At 43.0% G+C, this 17,888-nt stretch overlaps 1 protein-coding gene across 3 annotated transcripts in view; it reads left to right on the plus strand.

Moving 5' to 3' along the window:
* FARP1 (FERM, ARH/RhoGEF and pleckstrin domain protein 1) overlaps positions 1 to 17,888 on the plus strand; it is a 295,496-nt gene that overhangs the window by 14,453 nt on the left and 263,155 nt on the right. The window lies entirely within an intron of this gene.

The following is a 17,888-nucleotide window of genomic DNA, read 5'->3' on the forward strand; positions in this document are numbered from 1 at the left end:
TTTTATCCTCATTTTACATGAGAGGGAAATGAAGGCTCAGAGAGGTTAAGTGTGCCTAAGGTCACACAGCGTGTAATTGGCAGAGCACAGATAGAAGCTCAGGAAGTTTTTCCTCACTTAGAGCAACTTCTACTTAGGTATTTTACACATCTGCATTCTTAATGCCTGGCAGAGTGCCAGGAACATAGTAGGTGCTCAATACGTATCTGTTTAAGATGAACTCAAGCTGTAAACGTCATCACAAATTATTTCTGTACATTTCTTTGTAAAATGTAGCCTCCCCTGGACTTCTGCAGGATGAGGTTCCAAGTTACTGCTCTTCCTTGTCCCTCCCGTGGCTGGGCGGGGGGTCACTTACCACTTCTTTTGTGATTATACTGTTAGTTTGCTACTTAAAAGATGAGCATGTTTGCTTAAAATTCTCTGCATGACATACACTTATATGCATTGAGAAAAGGATGTTACTTATGGTTTCTTTGCATGAGATTAATCCCAGTGGTTTTTATTTTCTGCTTTGAACTTCTCTGTATTTTCTAAAGTTCCCACAAATTTTTATTGCTTTTGTAATTACCAAGCCATGTTATTTACAATGAGAAGAGTAAAGTATTTTTTTTCGGAGTGCATGAAAAGGAAAACCTTAAATTTTTTTCCCCTGTGGATTAAGCTAAGCCTGCCACACATATAAAAAGTCATGTGAGACATACTTTGGCTACAGAACATGCATTGCAGATCTGTTCCTACTCTACTATTGAAACCATCTACCCAAAGGTCATTTTCTTATTCCAGTGTGTCAAAGGCACATAACAAAGTAAGAGAGACGCACATGATACTCGAGTGAGAGGTGGTCTTCTTGGGGAGACAGTTATTCCAAAGAGTTTATTTGTAGTTCAGAAGTTCAAGGTTGTGAGATCAAGGTTGTCCAGGTCAGTGGAATGCTTTCGTTTTGGAGGTAGAGTAGCATAAGCATGAACTCAGGCTCTAGGTACCATTTGAGAAGAGTAACTCCAAAGTCACATAAATAAACCCCAAAGTGTGAGTTTGAGGTCAGGCTCAGAGCCTTTGGCAGGGGACCAGGGACAGGGAACAGTTGGTTTTCTCAGGATTATAGGTAATTTAGCCAGGACTGCAGGGGCTCAGAGACTGTCTGGTGGTTTGATTCTTTTTATTTAAAAAATGGCATGCTTCACTGTTAGGAAAGAAAATTCTGAGAAAGGCGGAGATGGTTGTGTCTTCCGTCTGTGTCATGCCATTTGTGGCCGCACCTGCCTGTTCACCTGGAGAAGCTAGACGGGATGGCTCCTCCATTCCTTGGAGAGCTGGGAAAGCTGGTCCATTCCTTGCTTTCCCCGGCATAATTTTGGGCCAGGAAGGTTCATCTGTCCTAAAGATTGAGGAGAAAAATAAGAAAAGTCTATCTTCAAGGTAGAGAAATCCCAGTGATCTGCCAAAACCCATTTCCTGAAAATTGCTGGAAAGTCTAGTGCGTGAACGAGCGTGGCAAAGAGCGTAGGAAGCACCTTCTGGCCCATCCTTGGAATTGTGCTGCTTGATGGGGTGCTATTCCCATGGCCAGTTTGTGCTAGTGTCACGCGAGGCACTGTGCTCACCGTGTCGCATAGATTTTTACTTGCCCATTCAATGAGGAAGGTATTCATTTGACAGGAAGCTGAGGCTTAGACTGTATGGTATTATGCCCAATGTCACACAGCTAACAAGCGAAATCAGGTTTTCCCAGAATCCACATTCTTCTCGGAGGCACAGTTTGGGGTCGTCTTGTAGTACAGGTGTCCCTGAGTATGCCAGATGAGGGTGAGAGGAGATGTAGCTTGCAAGATCAGGGTCAGACCTAAATCTTTATTGAAAATTTTATTGCTTTGTTCATTGTGGATTTTTTTTTTTTATTACTTGTGATTTTTTTTCTCTGGCTGTTGTTGCCTAGGCTGGAGTGCAGTGGTGCGATCTCAGCTCACTGCAACCTCTGCCTCCCAGGTTCAAGCGATTCTTCTGCCTCAGCCTCTGGAGTAGCTGGGATTCCAGGTGCCTGTCACCATGCCTGGCTAATTTTTGTATTTTTAGTAGAGATGGGGTTTCACCATGTTGGCCAGGCTGGTCTCGAACTGCTGACCTTGTGATCCTCCTGCCTCGGCCTCCCAAAGTGTTGGGATTACAGGCATGAGCCACTGCGCCTGGCCATACTTGCCTTATTTTTTTAAAATTTAAAAATTTTTTTGAGGCTGAGTCTTGCTCTGTTGCCTAGGCTAAAGTGCAGTGGTGCATCCTCCACCTCCCGGGTTCAAGCGATTCTCCTGCCTCAGCCTCCAGAATAGCTGGGATTATAGGCGCACAGCACTACGCCTGTTTTTTTTTTTTTTTTTTTTTTTTTTGTATTTTTAGTAGAGACAGAGTTTTGCCATCTTGGTCAGACTGGTCTCGAACTCCTGACCTCAGATGATCCACCCACTTGGCCTCCTAAAGTGCTTGCAGTACAGAAGTGAGCCACCATGCCTGGCTTATATTTGCCTTATTTTGTTTTCTTTCCTTAAGTTTTTTATTTTTATTTTTAGTTTTAGTTTTTTTGAGACGGAGTCTTGCTCTGTAGCCCAGGCTGGAGTGCAGTGGTGCGATCTTGGCTCACTGCAAACTCTGCCTCCCGGGTTCACACCATTATCCTGCCTCAGCCTCCCGAGTAGCTGGGACTACAGGCACCTGCCACCACGCCCGGCTAATTTTTTGTATTTTTAGTAGAGACGGGGTTTCACTGTGTTAGCCAGGGTGATCTTGATCTCCTGACCTCATGATCTGCCTGCCTCGACCTCCCAAAGTGCTGGTAGTACAGACGTGAGCCACCGCGCCCAGCCTGTTTTCTTTCCTTAAGTTTTACAAAATGGACTTTATTATTCATAGCAGTTTTATGTTCTCAGCAAAATGGAGCAGAAGTTAGAATTCCCCTATGCCTTCCCCCTGAACCTCCCCACCATCAACATCCCACAGTTTCCATAATTTTTACACTTTTAAGAATGCTCTATTTTTTTCAAATGGATAATATACATATGTTTTGTGAATTTCTTTGCCCTCCATTATCTGGCTTCAATAATTATTATTATTTTTTTTGAGATGGAATTTTGCTCTTTTTGCTCAAACCAGAGTGCAATGGTGCGATCTCGGCTCACTACAGCCTCCGCCTCTTGGGTTCAAGCGATTCTCCTGCCTCAGCCTCCCGAGTAGCTGGGATTACAGGTGCCTGCCACATGCCCAGCTAATTATTTTTATTTTTATTTTTATTTTTTGAGATGGAGTCTCGCTCTGTTGCCCAGGCTGGAGTGCAGTGGCACTATCTCGGCTCACTGCAAGCTCTGCCTTCTGGGTTCACACCATTCTCCTGCCTCAGCCTCCCGAGTAGCTGGGAACAATAGGCACCCGCCACCATGCCCGGCTAATTTTTGTATATTTAGTAGAGTAGACTTTCACAGTGTTAGCCAGGATGGTCTCGATGTCCTGAACTCGGGATCGGCCCGCCTCGGCCTCCCAAAGTGCTGGGATTACAGGCGTGAGTCACCGTGCCCAGCCTAATTTTTTGTATTTTTAGTAGAAACGGGGTTTCACCATGTTAGCCAGGCTGGTCTCGAACTCCTGACCTCAAAGGATCCGCCCACCTTGGTCTTCCAATGTGCTGGGATTACAGGCGTGAGCCATTGCGCTCAGCCACTTCAGCAATCTTTAAGTCAACATGATTGAGGTCAAGTCAAAGGTCTCTTGAGGTCATTTCCTGGTGACCTTTCTCTGAGGAATGTGGCTGAGTTCACATGATGGGGAAGGGGGTTTCCAGATGTCTTTCAAGCCCTTGAATATTTATTATGTGGATCGATTTCCTAGAATGTGTATAGAAGGCTTTAGGGGCTATGAAGTCTCTACCTTCTTTTTTTTTTCTCTCTCTCTCTTTTCTTTCTCTCATTCTCTCTCTTTTTCTTTCCTTCCCTCTCTCCCTCCCTCTCTCCCTCTCCCGCCCCCACCCCCCATCGTTCCTTCCTTCCTTCTTTCTCCCTTTCTTTCGAGGCAGGGACTCATTCTGTCACCAGGGCTGTAGTGCAGCGGTGTGATCATAACTCACTGCAGCCTCAACCTCCTAGGCCCAAGTGATCCACCCACCTCAGCCTCTCAAGTAGCTGGGACTACAGGTGCGGGCTGTCACTCCTGGCTAATTTTTGGAATTTTTTGTAGAGACGGGAGTCTTGCTATCTTCCCCAGGCTGGTCTCAAAATGACCTCAAGCAATCCTCTCCTCTTAGCCTCCCAAAGTGCTGTGCCTGGCTCTTCCTGTCTCTTTTATCACTTGACTTTTTTCTCACTGGCACTTGGAGGAGGGGGTTTGGGATTCACTTTCTATTAAAAGTGTTCTTCATGGGTTAGAAAATAGAACTGTAGCGGGAATGTTTCCAGAAAAGTCTTAAGTGTCAGGGGAGACACTTAAGTGAGATGAATCAGTTACTACTCCTGTGTGCCATGCCTGCGTACAAGTGTGGAGTTTCTGAGTGGCGTAGGACAGATTTCTAAGGTGGTGAGTAGGCAAGAACTGACAAGGTCTGCCTTCTCATTGATGTGCAGAAGAGAATCTTTTCCTTGTGTACCAACAGTTCTGGCTTATTTTGTTTGTGTCTGTGCAGCTATTCCTAGCTCAGGGCATGTCCTGTAGTAGGTGCTCATTAAATCTTTGTTGAAGAAACCCTCTTGGGGTTTCTGGATAAACTTACCTTGAACCTTTCAAACCTGGTCTGACCTCACCAGCTGTTTGGCTCCCATGGTCTGTAAAAGCCTTGAATTTATAGTCACAAATGGGTGGCAAATACGCATTTATGATCTTAGTCGTCAGACACTGTTTATCTACTTTACCCATCCTTTGACTTCTAGATTGTTTCTGTCTCTCTCATCCAGGCCTGTTAGCCTCTGGTAAAGTTAGAAATGCTCTAACAATATTCTAGGAGTGGCTGAGGCACCTTGCAAGTCTGGAGCTACAAGATCTTAAAAACAAATACCCATTTAGGTTGCTGGCGCGAGGTTGCGGAGAATAGGGAATGCCTATACACTGTTGGTCAGAGTGTAAATTAGTTCAACCGTTGTGGAAAGCAGTGTGGTGTGATTCCTCAGACAGCAAAAAACCAGAACTACCATTCAACTGAGCTGTCTCATGACTGGGTATATACCCCCCAAAATATAAGCCATTCTACCATAAGGACATAGGCACGTGACTGTTCATTGCAGCACCGTTCACAGTAGCAAACACATGGAAGCAACCTAAATTCCCACCAGTGACAGATTGAATAAAGAAAATGTGGCACATATACACCATGGAATACCATGCAGCCATAAAAAGGAAGAAAATCATGTCCTTTGGAGGAGCATAGATGGAACTGGAAGCCATTGTCCTTAGCAATCTCACGCAGGAACAGAAAAGCAAATACTGCATGTTGTCACTTATAAGTGGCCATTAAATGATGAGAATTCATGGACACTCAGAGGGGAATGACAGACACTGGGGCCTACTTGAGGGAGAAGGGTGGCAGGAGGGAGAGGAGCAGAACAAATAACTATTGGGTACTAGGCTTAGTACCTGGATGACAAAATAGTCTGTTAAACCCCTGTGACATGTGTTTACCCAGGTAACAAATCTGCACATATGCCCTGAACCTAAAATAAAAGTTAAACATTAAAACAAAAATTACCCCTCCCCTTCAAATCCCAAATAGCCATTTAGGAAAATCAAATATTTATTTATTTATTTATTTTTGAGATGGGATCTCACTCTGTCACCTTGGCTGGAGTGTAGTGGCGTGATCTTGGCTCACTGCAACTTCTGCCTCCCAGATTTCAAGCAATCAAAAATACTTACTTGGTAGTATGGTATCATAAATTAGTGGCTTATAAATTAGCGTGGCCTTTTCTTTTTCTTTTTTTTTTTTTTTGAGATGGAGTTTCGCTCTTTTCGCCCAGGCTGGAGTGCAGTGGCGCCGTCTCAGCTCACTGCAACCTCTGCCTCCTAGATTCAAGTGATTCTCCTGACTAAGCTTCCCGAGTAGCTGGGATTACAGGCACCTGCCACCACGCCTGGCTAATTTTTGTATTTTTAGTAGAGATGGGGTTTTACCATGTTGACCAGGCTGGTCTTGAACTCTTGACCTCAGGTGATCCACCTGCCTCGGCCTCCCAAAGTGCTGGGATTACAGGAGTGAGCCACCGCTCCCGGCCAGCATGACGTTTTCTAAACACTTCAAGATTATCCTTCTTTAGCTGAATTGTAATTGCCTGATTGCTTGACTGTACCTCCATGAATAATCCTGTTGGCACCAAGTCCTGTGAATGCCTTACTTTTAAGGAAGGGTTTACCTAATAGCATGTAAGATTGTGCAGGAAACAAAGGACAGAAAGGCCCAGGAAATTGGCATATGGATAGTTTGCCTTCGTTTGTTAATTTACGGGCCACCTTAAGTCAGTTTTGGGGGCGTGGCATTTGTTTTCACCATATGGTGGGTGACAGAACATCTGGACTCTGTTTACCTGACAGCCACAGGGCAGCATTTCAGGAACTCTTGAGAATGTGGGAAAGGACATTTTAGTTCTAGTCTGAAACTAGGACATTTTAGTTCTACTTTGAAAGAGTCAGAGAGTCTGGGTTGCTCTTGGTGGTTTATGCTCAAAAGCCTTTTAATTCTTTCTAATTGAATCCCTTGGCTTAGATTCTTTTGATTTGTATTTGATTAAACAACAAAGCGACACCATCTGTGGCCTTCATTTGTATGCATCTTTACCTACTGCTGTGAACCCAATGAGAGACGTCTTTCAGAGAACTTAGATTTTTGTTTAATACAAAACAAGCTGATATTCTTAATTGATTTAAGAATTACATAACATTTTTCATTGTTGTTCTGGCTTCCTCCTCCACCATCTAATGTGTAAGTATGTGTGAGGGGGAAGATCTCTGAAATTGAGCCATGGTCTGGCAGGTTGAGAGGTTTGTCAGTTAGAATTGTCCCAAGTGGGTCGGCTGCAGTGGCTCACACCTATAATCCCAGCACTTTGGGAGGCCGAGGTGGGTGGATCACTTGAGGTCAGGAGTTCGAGACCAGCCTGGTCAACATGGTGAAAGCCCATCTCTACTAAAAATACAAAAATTAGCTGAGTGTGTTGGTGTGCGCCTGTAATCCCAAACCTTTGGGAAGCCGAGGCAGGTGGATCACTTGAGGTCGGGAGTTCAAGACCAACCTGGTCAACATGGCAAAACCCTGTCTCTACTAAAAATACAAAAATTTAGCTGAGTGTGGTGGTGTGCACCTGTAATCCCAGCTACTCTGGAGGCTGAGGCAACAGAATCACTTGAACCTGGGAGGCAGAGGTTGCAGAGAGCTGAGATTGCGCCATTGCACTCCAGCCTGGGTGACAGAGCAAGACTTTGTCTCAAAAAAAAAAAAAATTGTCCAAAGCGAATGACGTGATGATTGCTTCGTTGGTCTCATTCTTCTTTAAGTAATTTAAAATCATACTGTAACTTGGCATGTTATGCTGATATTAAAAGAAATGAAACAGTTTTTGAGGAGAAATGTCAGTGTTTTGAGGCAGATTGTAACTATTGAAGATATTGTGAGTGCTCTTCTGTGCCCCAAGATGGACATGCCTTGAGTTTTAAACCCCACTAATTCAGAGTTCAGGACAGTTTGACCTTTGTCAGTCTGAAGTTTGTTTTAACAGAAGGCCGTGGGAAAAAATTTGTTACACAAATAATGAAAACTTACAGGGGAAAGTTTACTCTATTTAAAAAAGACTTTTCCCAACACTTCAGCATCATTAGTAATTCTTTCGCATTAAAACAAACCTGGTAAGGCCTTAATATGATAATCTCTCATCATTTACAATGATAATCTCTCATCATTTTTTTTTTTAATTGAGACAGAGTCTCGCTCTATCACGCAGGCTGGAGTGCAGTGGCGCGATCTTGGGTCACTGAAACCTCTGCTTCCCAGGTTCAAGCAGTTCTTCTGCCTCAGCCTCCAGAGTAGTTGGGATTACAGGCACACACCACCACACCTGGCTCATTTTTTTGTATTTTTAATAGAGATGGGGTTTTGCCATGTTGGCCAGGCTCGTCTTGAACTCCTGATCTCAGGTGATCCGCCTGCTTTGGCCTCCCAAAGTGCTAGGATTACAGGCGTGAGCCACTGCGCCCAGCCCAGAAGTCTTTTATGCATAGACATTTAGCACGAATAGCAGCATACCCTAAATATGGTGGTGTGCTTGTTCTCTTCAGTTTAATACACTCCAAAGATGGTTTCATATTAGTACATACAGATTGGCCTCATTCTTTTTATCAGCATATAAACAGAGGGGTACCGTTAAATAATCTGTAAAAATTTTCCCTATCGATAGACATCTAGATTGTTCTGAATATTTTGCTGGTCTAAACGATGCTGCACTGAAGATTGTTGATACCTGAAATATAAAATCCTAGGAGTAGGATCAGTGGTCAAAGGCTATATTTGTGTTTAATATACATAGATATTGCCATATTGTCCTCCACAGCTTATAAGCGTTCATTTGTTTTATGAACTTGCATATGGTGCTTACTTTGTGCTAGAAACTATATCAAATGTTTTACAAATATTGTTTAATCCCCAAAACTACCTGTAGGGGAGAGGTATTATCATTATCACAATTTTGCTGACGAGGAAACCGAGGCAGGAGAGATGAAGTAACTTGCCCAAGGCTCACTTCCAGTAAATAGCAGAGCAGAGATTTGAACCCATGCAGTCTGGATCTGTTGTTGGCTCTTAATCACTGTGTTTAGGCCATTTCTCCCCAACCGGAAACCCACAGTGATGGCAAATATTTTCACCTGTCCTAATCTGATCAGTGAGATGCCAGTTTTTCTTTTCTTTTCTTTCTTTTCTTTTTTTTTTTTTGAGACAGGGTCTCGCTCTGTCACTCTGGCTGAAGTACAGTGCCATGATCATGGTTCACTGCAGCCTTGACTTCCCTGCGCTTAAGGGATTGACCCACTTCAGCCTCCTAAGAAGCTGAGACTACAGGCGTGCACTACCACGCCTGGCTAATTTTTTTGTATTTTTAGTAGAAATTGGATTTTGCCATGTTGCCCAGGCTGATCTTGAACCTCTGGACTCAGGCAGTTTGCCTGCCTCGGACTCCCAAAGTTCTGGGATTACAGGCATGTGCCACCACACCCGGCCCAGTTTTTCTTAATTGTCATTTTGCACTTTTCTTACTACTCATTGTAGTTGCATACATTTTCAAATGTTGACAACTTGACAAGCCATTTGTATTTTCTTGACCATCCTTCTACTCCCTGTTCCTGTCCCTTGCCCAATTTTCCATGAAGTTGCAAATATTTTTCTTACTGATTTATAGGACTTCCTTCCTTTATATATGGAGAATTCTTATTGATTTATAGGCGTTCCTTTGTATATGGAGAAAATCAGCCCTTTATAATATGTAATTCAAGTATTTTTTCCTAGTTTGTTTTTGGCTTTGCACTTTTTTAGTTTTTTTCCCTTATGGCATGTAGCATTTAGGTCATGCTTAGAGAGATCTGCAATTTGAGAACAGTTTTACTTTTTTTTTTTTGGAAACAGAGTCTCACTCTCTCACTCTGTCACCCAGGCTGGAGTGCAGTGGTGTGATCTCAGCTCACTGCAGCTTCCGCCTCCCTGGTTCAAGTGATTCTCCTGCCTCAGCCTCACTTGTAGCTGAGATTATAGGTGTCCACCACCTTGCCTAGCTAATTTTTGTATTTTTAGTAGAGCTAGGGTTTCACTATGTTGGCCAGACTGGTCTCGAACTTCTGACCTCAAGTGAGCTGCCAGCCTCAGCCTCCCAAAGTGCTAAAATTATAAGCATGAGCCACTGCACCTGGCTGCAGTTTTAAAAAATCTTTTATTGTCTTCTAGAACTTTATGGTTCATTAAAAAAAATTCTACATTTACTCAAGTAATATTGGGATCTAATTTTATTTTTTCTAATAATCAGTAGTAATGATGCACAGCTATACAAGAATAAAGAGCCTTCCAGTAGATTAGATTTGGTGCCATGCTGGCTGAGCGCAGTGGCTCACGCCTGTAATCCCAGCACTTTGGAAGGCTGAGGAAGGTGGATCACGAGGTTAGGAGATGGAGACCATCCTGGCTAACATGGTGAAACCCATCTCTACTAAAAATAAAAAAATTAGCTGGGTGAGGTGGCAGACGTCTGTAGTCCCAGCTACTCGGGAGGCTGAGGCGGGAGAATGGTGTGAACCTGGGAGACGGAGCCAGGATCGCAAACACTGCACTCCAGCCTGGGTGACAGAGTAAGACTACGTCTCAAAAAAAAAAAAAAAAAAAAAAAAAAAAGAAAGATTTGGTGCCATGCTGTTGGAATCGACCTTGCTATGGCTATTCACAGCTGAATTGCATCATGAGCTTTGTGGCTCATGTATATACCATAACTAATTTTCCTTTGTCGCCTAGTTTTGTTTTCTGAGGAGTTAATAGTTATCTTGCTTTTCCTTTGCTTCATTTTCCACGTACTTATCTAATTGATTCTGAAACTCTCACCTGTTGCCTAAATCGCCTTTTAGTCTCTTTAGATTAATCAGATCATTAGATATCCTGTTTCATCCTTGAGAGACCCTTGTCCAGAAGTCTTCAGCCTGGGCCAGGTTTCTCACTCGCCTGATCAGTCCAGTGAGATCTCCCCTACTGTAATCTGGGGTGGGGGTGGTCTCCCTTTCCTCTATCACGTTATGTAGGATTTCTGTTTGGACAGCTTCAGGGATCTCCCCATGACCTTGGTCATCCCCTTTGCTTCTCTTTCTTGAAATCTGTTTCCTGGAGCTTGTCTTCTGATTTCTCTCTCTCTTTTTCTCTCTCTGTGTGTTTGTGTTCCCTTCCTTCTGGTGGAGCCCTTCCCAAAGTGTGTGGAGTGATAAATGCTTTGAGACCTTGTGGATTTGATAGAAGATCAGAAAACAGGATCTTGAGCTGAGAGGCTGTTTAAGAAGTAGTTGAAATGTTCAGGTGTCCTATACTTCCTGCTGTGGGCAGAGGGGATCAGCTCTCAACCCCTACTGCACTCACCCAATGTGGTTCGCAGTACAGTCTTCGTTTAACTCGGTGTTGGTGTGTATGTCATTATGACTGTGTGGACGTGTTCACTGCCGAGCCAGATAATGCACTCTGATAGTTTTCTTCAAAAACTGTGTTTTGTTGTTGTTGGTGTTGAGATAATTCATTTTTTAAAATTTGATTTTTCTACGTATCCATTGCTAATAACTTGAACCGACCTATCAGTTTTCTCTCAGCTAATTTGTACTGATCTCTAAGCCATATATAGCCATTCAGTTCCCCCATCATCCTTTTTCCTGGTGCTTCACCTTCTGTAGCACCCCCATCCTTCAGCTTCTATCTGAATGGGCTGTACTCTAGGCCTAGTTCACAACCATCATTTAGGGCCTTGCCTTTACTCTTCTCCTTTCTTGGACATGCTCTTTTCTGGATACCGTATCATCTCATTTCATGACTTACTGCATTGTTTTGGCAGAACACATACACCAGTAGCTTTCTCAGAAAGGTACAAGGAGCTACATTTCTTTTGAATCTTTAACATGTAAAAATATCTTTGCTGGATGCGGTGGTGCATGCTTGTAATTCCAGCTACTTGGAAGGCTGAGGTGGGAGGATTGCTTGAGGCCAGGAGTTCAAGACCAGCCTGGGAAACATGGCAAGATCTTGTCTCTTCTCTTGAAAGAACAACAACAAATAACAAAAAAATTTAAGGCATGCTTAGATTTCCTTGATAATTTTACTACATACAGAATTAAAAATGGAAACTGCTGTCCTTGAAATTTTGAAGATATTGCTCCGTTGTCTTCTAACATACTTTGTGTTTGATTTAATTTTTTCTTGTTCTCTCTGGAACATTTTAGAATCTTAAGAAGATTTAAAAGTGTCACAACTTCTGTCATGTATCTCTGTGTAGATCCTTTTAAAATTATGCTGGGCATTTTGCTTTCTCCATTTAGTCTGGAAACCGTCGTCCATCAGTCTGAGATATTTCCTAAGTTAAAAAAAAATTATTAAAAAAAAACTTCCTATTATTTATTAGGGCTTTAGGAAGATTCTCTACTTTCCTACCTTTAAAATTTTCCATCTAGTTACGTTTTGCTTTACTTTCTATGAGATCTCTTCAAATTAATCTTTAACAATAGAAATACAACTTTTAATTATCCATATTGTCAGTTTTGGGGAGCTGTTGACCTTTCTTCATAGCATCTCTTCTTGTATTTTGGAAGAGATTCTTATTCTCTCGGGGAATAGTCTAGATTTTAAAACATTTTCTTCTGCTCCCTAGTTTTTTTTTTTTTTTTTTTTGAGACAGAGTCTTACTCTGTCACCCAGGCTGGAGTGCAGTGGCGTGATCTTGGATCACTGCAACCTCAGCCTCCTATGTTCAAGCAGTCCTCCCACCTCGCCTCCCAAGCAGCTAGAATTACAGGCACGCACCACCATGCCTGGCTAATTTTTGTTTGTTTGTTTGTTTGTTTTTTGAGACAGAGTCTCGCTCTGTCACTCAGGCTGGAGTGCAATGGCGCGATCTTGGCTCACTGTGGCCTCCGCCTCCTGGGTTCAAGCAGTTCTCCTGCCTCCACCTCTCGAGTAGCTGGGACTACAAGTGTGTGCCACCATGCCCGGCTAATTTGTTGTATTTTTAGCAGAGATGGGGTTTCGCCGTGTTAGCCAGGATAGTCTCTATCTCCTGACCTTGTGATCTGCCCGCCTCAGCCTCCCAAAGTGCTGGGATTACAGCCGTAAGCCACCACACCTGGCCTAATTTTTGTATTTTTAGTATAGAGACAGGGTTTTACCATGTTGGCCAGGCTGGTCTCGAACTCCTGACCTCAAGTGATCTACCCACCTCAGCCTCCCAAAGTGCTGGAATTACAGGTGTGAGCCACCGCACCTGGCCATCTACATGTTTTTAGAAGGTTTTTTTTCCTTCTCTTTGTTTTGGATCTGACTTTCATTTTGCAGGCTTTCCTTGAAGGTTTACTGATCTTTGGCAGATCCAAGGTACTTAAAATCAGGTTGGAATTTTTGTGCCTGTGGATGTGTCAATTGCTGATTTTTCTTTAAAATGATGAAGCAACAACTGGTCTTTTTTGTCAAAGGAAGCCCTCAAATATCAGTATATGTGCTCGTTGAGATGGTCTGGAGAATAATTCCACCAGCCCTGCCTGGGACAAACCTGGATAAGCTATTCTGGAAGCAGGATGAAAGAAGGGGACTGTGGGGGTTCCATGGTACAGTAAGTAGACTGATTCTTCCTCAGTTCCCAACACCTTGTGCCTCATTTTCAACCCTGAATTACACACACCCTCTTTGTCATTGTGCCTGGAGTATGTGAGTTTCTAATTTTCCTGGTTCAATGTCCTTGGGTAATAAACTTTTTTGGGGTTTGGGTAGGTGGGAGAGGGTTCCTGGCTGCAAAGATCTAGCCTCTTCGTACAGTGACTTGCACCCTCTGTTTCCCACACCCTTCTCCCTCCCATTCAGCGTGAGCCTCCTGGGCTTTGGACTATTTTGTTGGAATTCTCTGAGCATCACTTATGATACAAATCATCACAGACCTCTCTCTTGCTTTCCATCACCCACAAGTCAGTAGAATGTTGTATCTGATCTTGTTCCTGCTGCTATAGTCCTCTTAAAGTATAGTTACTGTCATTTTTATAGGATTTTTGGTGTTGATGCAGGCATGTGGTTAATCTGCCACGTTCAACTGGAAGTCCATTTTATTTTACCAAGGTATAAAATAAGATGATTTAAAAATTTACTGTAATAGCAGTAATCATACCAGAGCTACATTGTTAAAAATTATGCAAAATTGTTATCTTCTAAGGGTGCAGATTCAGTCAGATATTCACAGATTAGTCTAATTTATATGACTTGTTTAAAATCCCCCTCCCCATCAATGAGGTAGCCTCTGAACTCGTCTGAGAGTGTGAATGACATTTTTGAGTTGACCATTCAGACTTGTGCCCCTGCATGTATCTGTGCACGCGCTGGGTCACATTTCTCTATCTCATTTTCTTCCCTATCACACAGAAAATCACATTCAGCCTGATGTTTGGTTTTGTTTTAAGTCTGACTGCAGATGTTGTGGCGCTCTGGGGGTGTCTTCCAGCCTCACATCAGTGCAGCAGTTCTCTTCTGGATAGTAACAAAGAGAAGATGTCACCGACAATGCAGGGCCATGGAAATTGGGTGTTCTTTTTCTGTGCTCTGCTGTTTGTTGGGCGGGGTGGGAAAAAGTATGAGAATTCTAGTTCTGATTAGCCGTGAATGAGACTTTTCTCCGTGGGAGTCCTGCAGACACCAGGGTGTGGTGACTGATTTCATTTCTGCTGCTTAGGGAGGTCTTGGTGGCTGTCGGCACAGAGTGCTGGGAAGGCAGGAGAAACTGGCAGGACCAGCAAGGCTCTGAAAATAGGGCGTCATGGGGGTTGGCACGGTGACCGGGACTGGTCTCCAGCAGTGCCACTGAGCGGTTATGTGACCAGCTAGGTTTCTGGTCTCCTTGACCCCCTTGGAATTTCCCCATGACCTCACCTCCCCAGGGGATGTAGCCAAAAGAATGAAAATCACAGAGCTGCCTCTAGCATCGCACCCTTAAAATGCTCAGCTATGAAGCAAACAGTTCCTTAACAGACAGGAGCAGAGAAGAGTTACCTGTTAGCCCTAAACCTGCCCGCTTCCTGGTTTCTTTTAGACCTTGGGCAAGTGTTATAGTTTCCATATTTATTTTTTGGAAGTGAAGAAGCTGGAGAGAGAAGGAAGTGAGTTAATAACCAGCTTTTCTAGAGTGCTGACTTCTGCATTTCTTAGTATAGGATTTTGCCAGGCCCTTGACATTCGTTTAAAGGAAAAAAGAATTCTTTCTCCTTGAACATCTGTGCAAATCAGTGGGGGTGGGAGTCTAGAGCCCGTGGAGAGTGTGAGATAACTTAGCACATTTCTGAAAGCTAGGATGAGAGACAGCAGATCCATGTTATTGTACTGCAATGGCAACAGCCCAATAGCAAAGGCAGACCATTGAAATGTGCCAAAAAGATGCATTTGTAGTGCGGTATAATCACATTTTGAAAAATGTACAGTAGATAAGTGGGGAAATACGCGTTCTGGTTGCTTCATAAATAAAAGTAGTTAAGGATGTCTATCATTCTCATGTTTTTTAGTTCCAGCATTGGATATGTACTTACAAAAAGGCAAACCTAATTCACTGAATCAGTTTGGCATAGAGCTCTTTTCAAATTCAGCATCATTTCAGTGCATTTCAGCTTTATACATAGCTCTCAGCCAGGAAATCTCAGGTTTAATTAGGTCATTTGTTCTTGAGAGTTCTGTCCTTGCAAAACAGGAGAGGAATTTTTATGGGCAGTTGGCACACAGAAAAAGTAAACAACAAAATGTTCCTGTTTTCTTCAATTTTAGGTGGTACTTATGAAAACTCCTTAGAAGGAATTTTGTATATTTCAGGATATGAATCAATCTGGGTAAAATGTCTTCAGGTTTTGATTTTCATGTACTCTAGGTTTTTGCCTCTGCCTGGAGTCTTTGGAATCCTAGGGGGTTTGTGACCTTGGAATGCAGGCCTTTGAAGCATTTTCAGGATTTCAGAAGGCCTAACCAGAAACTCGCAGTCATGGGGAGAGGGACTGGAGCTGCCTCCGTAAGTCCAGCAAGTTAATGAAAACATCAAAGCATTGTTTGGTTTTGCCCGATTTTTCTCACGTTGCTCATGTCGATTCAGAAGGGCTTACTGACCATTAGGTGTGCCTTCAGTGAACAGAAAAAAGGTCAAGTCAGTTGTTGCTTCACTGCAGCCTGGCTGATGTGTTCTTTTGACAGGAAGGATGGGGTTGGGGTGTGATGTGGTAGGACCCGATCCAGACAGGATAAAGTGCCGGTAACCACGGTGCTAACTTTGAAAGCCAGCTGGCCCCACACTGCTCTTCACTTCCCCAGCAGTGTGCTGTGTAAGGTGGTGTGGTGCTGATGGGAGATTGTCCTTATCCCTGTTCTCCGCTATTTCAGCAAAAGTCTGTGAGGGGTCGCTCCAGCGTTGTGACCTTGGAGTGTGGTGATGGGAAGGACTCAGCTCCCAGGGAATGTGTGTACTCCCTGCGGTCCTGCTTGCTTCTTTCCTTCCACCTCCAGAATGTTTATTTCATACGTTAATATGAAAAATACACAGAGAGAAGACTGGAAGGAAATTGGCCAAAATGCTAGCAGCTTTTGTTTACCCACTCTGTTAGTAAACCAAATTGCCAAATTCAGCAATGCTTACCAATGATCGCCTTTCTGCTTAGTTTTGCAAATGATCGATCATGAACCTTATTCTGTCATTTAAAAAATGGAATAAGAACTATATATCTTAGTGCGTATTTGGAATGTTTTCAAAAGTTTGGTGACTTGGAGCACTTATTGACAAGGTTCACGAGTGTAGCTGAGTCCATCGTCTATGAGGGGGTCTAAAACACACATGAAGCATTGTAAAGAAACTCAAGTGAGCCTTGCGAGGAAAATGCCGGAGCCAGAGCTTAGAGTTTCTGCTTCGGAGTGCCTGAAAGTTTCATATTTCTTCTTTTATGCAGGTTCCAAATGTTTTTGGAAGGCTTGAAAGTGAATAAAATAGCCCTTTGACAGAACTGACAAAAACGGAGGGACTTAGGGGGAGGGCCCAGTAAGTCATTGTACACAAGCTTTGTGTTGTTAGCTTTGGCAAGGACAATTCTTAGAGAAAGCTCTATGTGAAATGCCAGAATTAATGGCTCACTTTTATGGGGCACTTGAACTGTCTGCTTTGTCGACTATCAAGCTGCCATTTTCCCTGCTCGAATTATAATAATCAATATGTTTACAGCACATACTATATGTCAGGCACTGTTCTAAATATGTTAGTTTTTGCTTCAAAACAACCCTGTGAGATAGATACTACTACGTATGAGGAAACTGAGGCACAGAGAAGTAAAGTAACATACCCAAGGTCATGCAGCTGTAACTGGTAGAACCATGACTTGAATCCTATCTCGCTCCTGGATCTGTGCCCTCAACTACTGCTCTGCTTTTGCCTGGAACCTGGCCATGGCGGTGGGTGGGTGGATGGGTGTGGTTCAAGGTCAAAATCAAATGGAAAGTTTTGCTGAAGTTCGCTCTGCAGCAGGTGCTTGGATAGCCGACTGCTAGGTAGCTTGGTTTGACTGACTTTTCACTAATTTTTTTATTGAGCTACCTGTTGGCCATTAAAAAACAGGAGGTATGTGAGACATGGTTTCAGTCTTCAAGGAATTCACAGCCAAAGTTGAGATATGAGATAGGCTCTCATGAAAATTTACATAATCTGTGTTAGTTCCTTGTGAGGAACTCAGGGTGGATCTGTTGGTATTTGTCTTGGGAGAGGAATATGTTGCCATTTTAAGTGAGAGGATGTTAACATTAACCAAAGAAAATCAAATCCAAACTTAAGCGTGGATATTCTTCTGTCAACTCCTCTCCTCCTTGGTTCTTAACTGATATACTTTATTTGCTCTTTTGCTAACTCTTGAACCCCATCCTCTCTACTCCCTCCCAGTCTTGGTTCCATCATTCCTTCCTTCTCTGGTATCTCTTAGCTTTGTTGAAAAAAAAATTAAATTATAGTACAAAACATAAAATGTATCTTTAACCATTTTAAGTGTTCACTCATATTAACTATATACATATTGATGTGTAACAGAGTTTTATAAAGTTTTCATCTAGCAAAACTCAAACTCTGTACCCATTAAAACAACAGCTCCCCACTCCCGCTCTTTCTAGC

This window comes from Chlorocebus sabaeus, chromosome 3, assembly GCF_047675955.1.
Source record: "Chlorocebus sabaeus isolate Y175 chromosome 3, mChlSab1.0.hap1, whole genome shotgun sequence".
Lineage (NCBI taxonomy): Eukaryota > Metazoa > Chordata > Mammalia > Primates > Cercopithecidae > Chlorocebus > Chlorocebus sabaeus.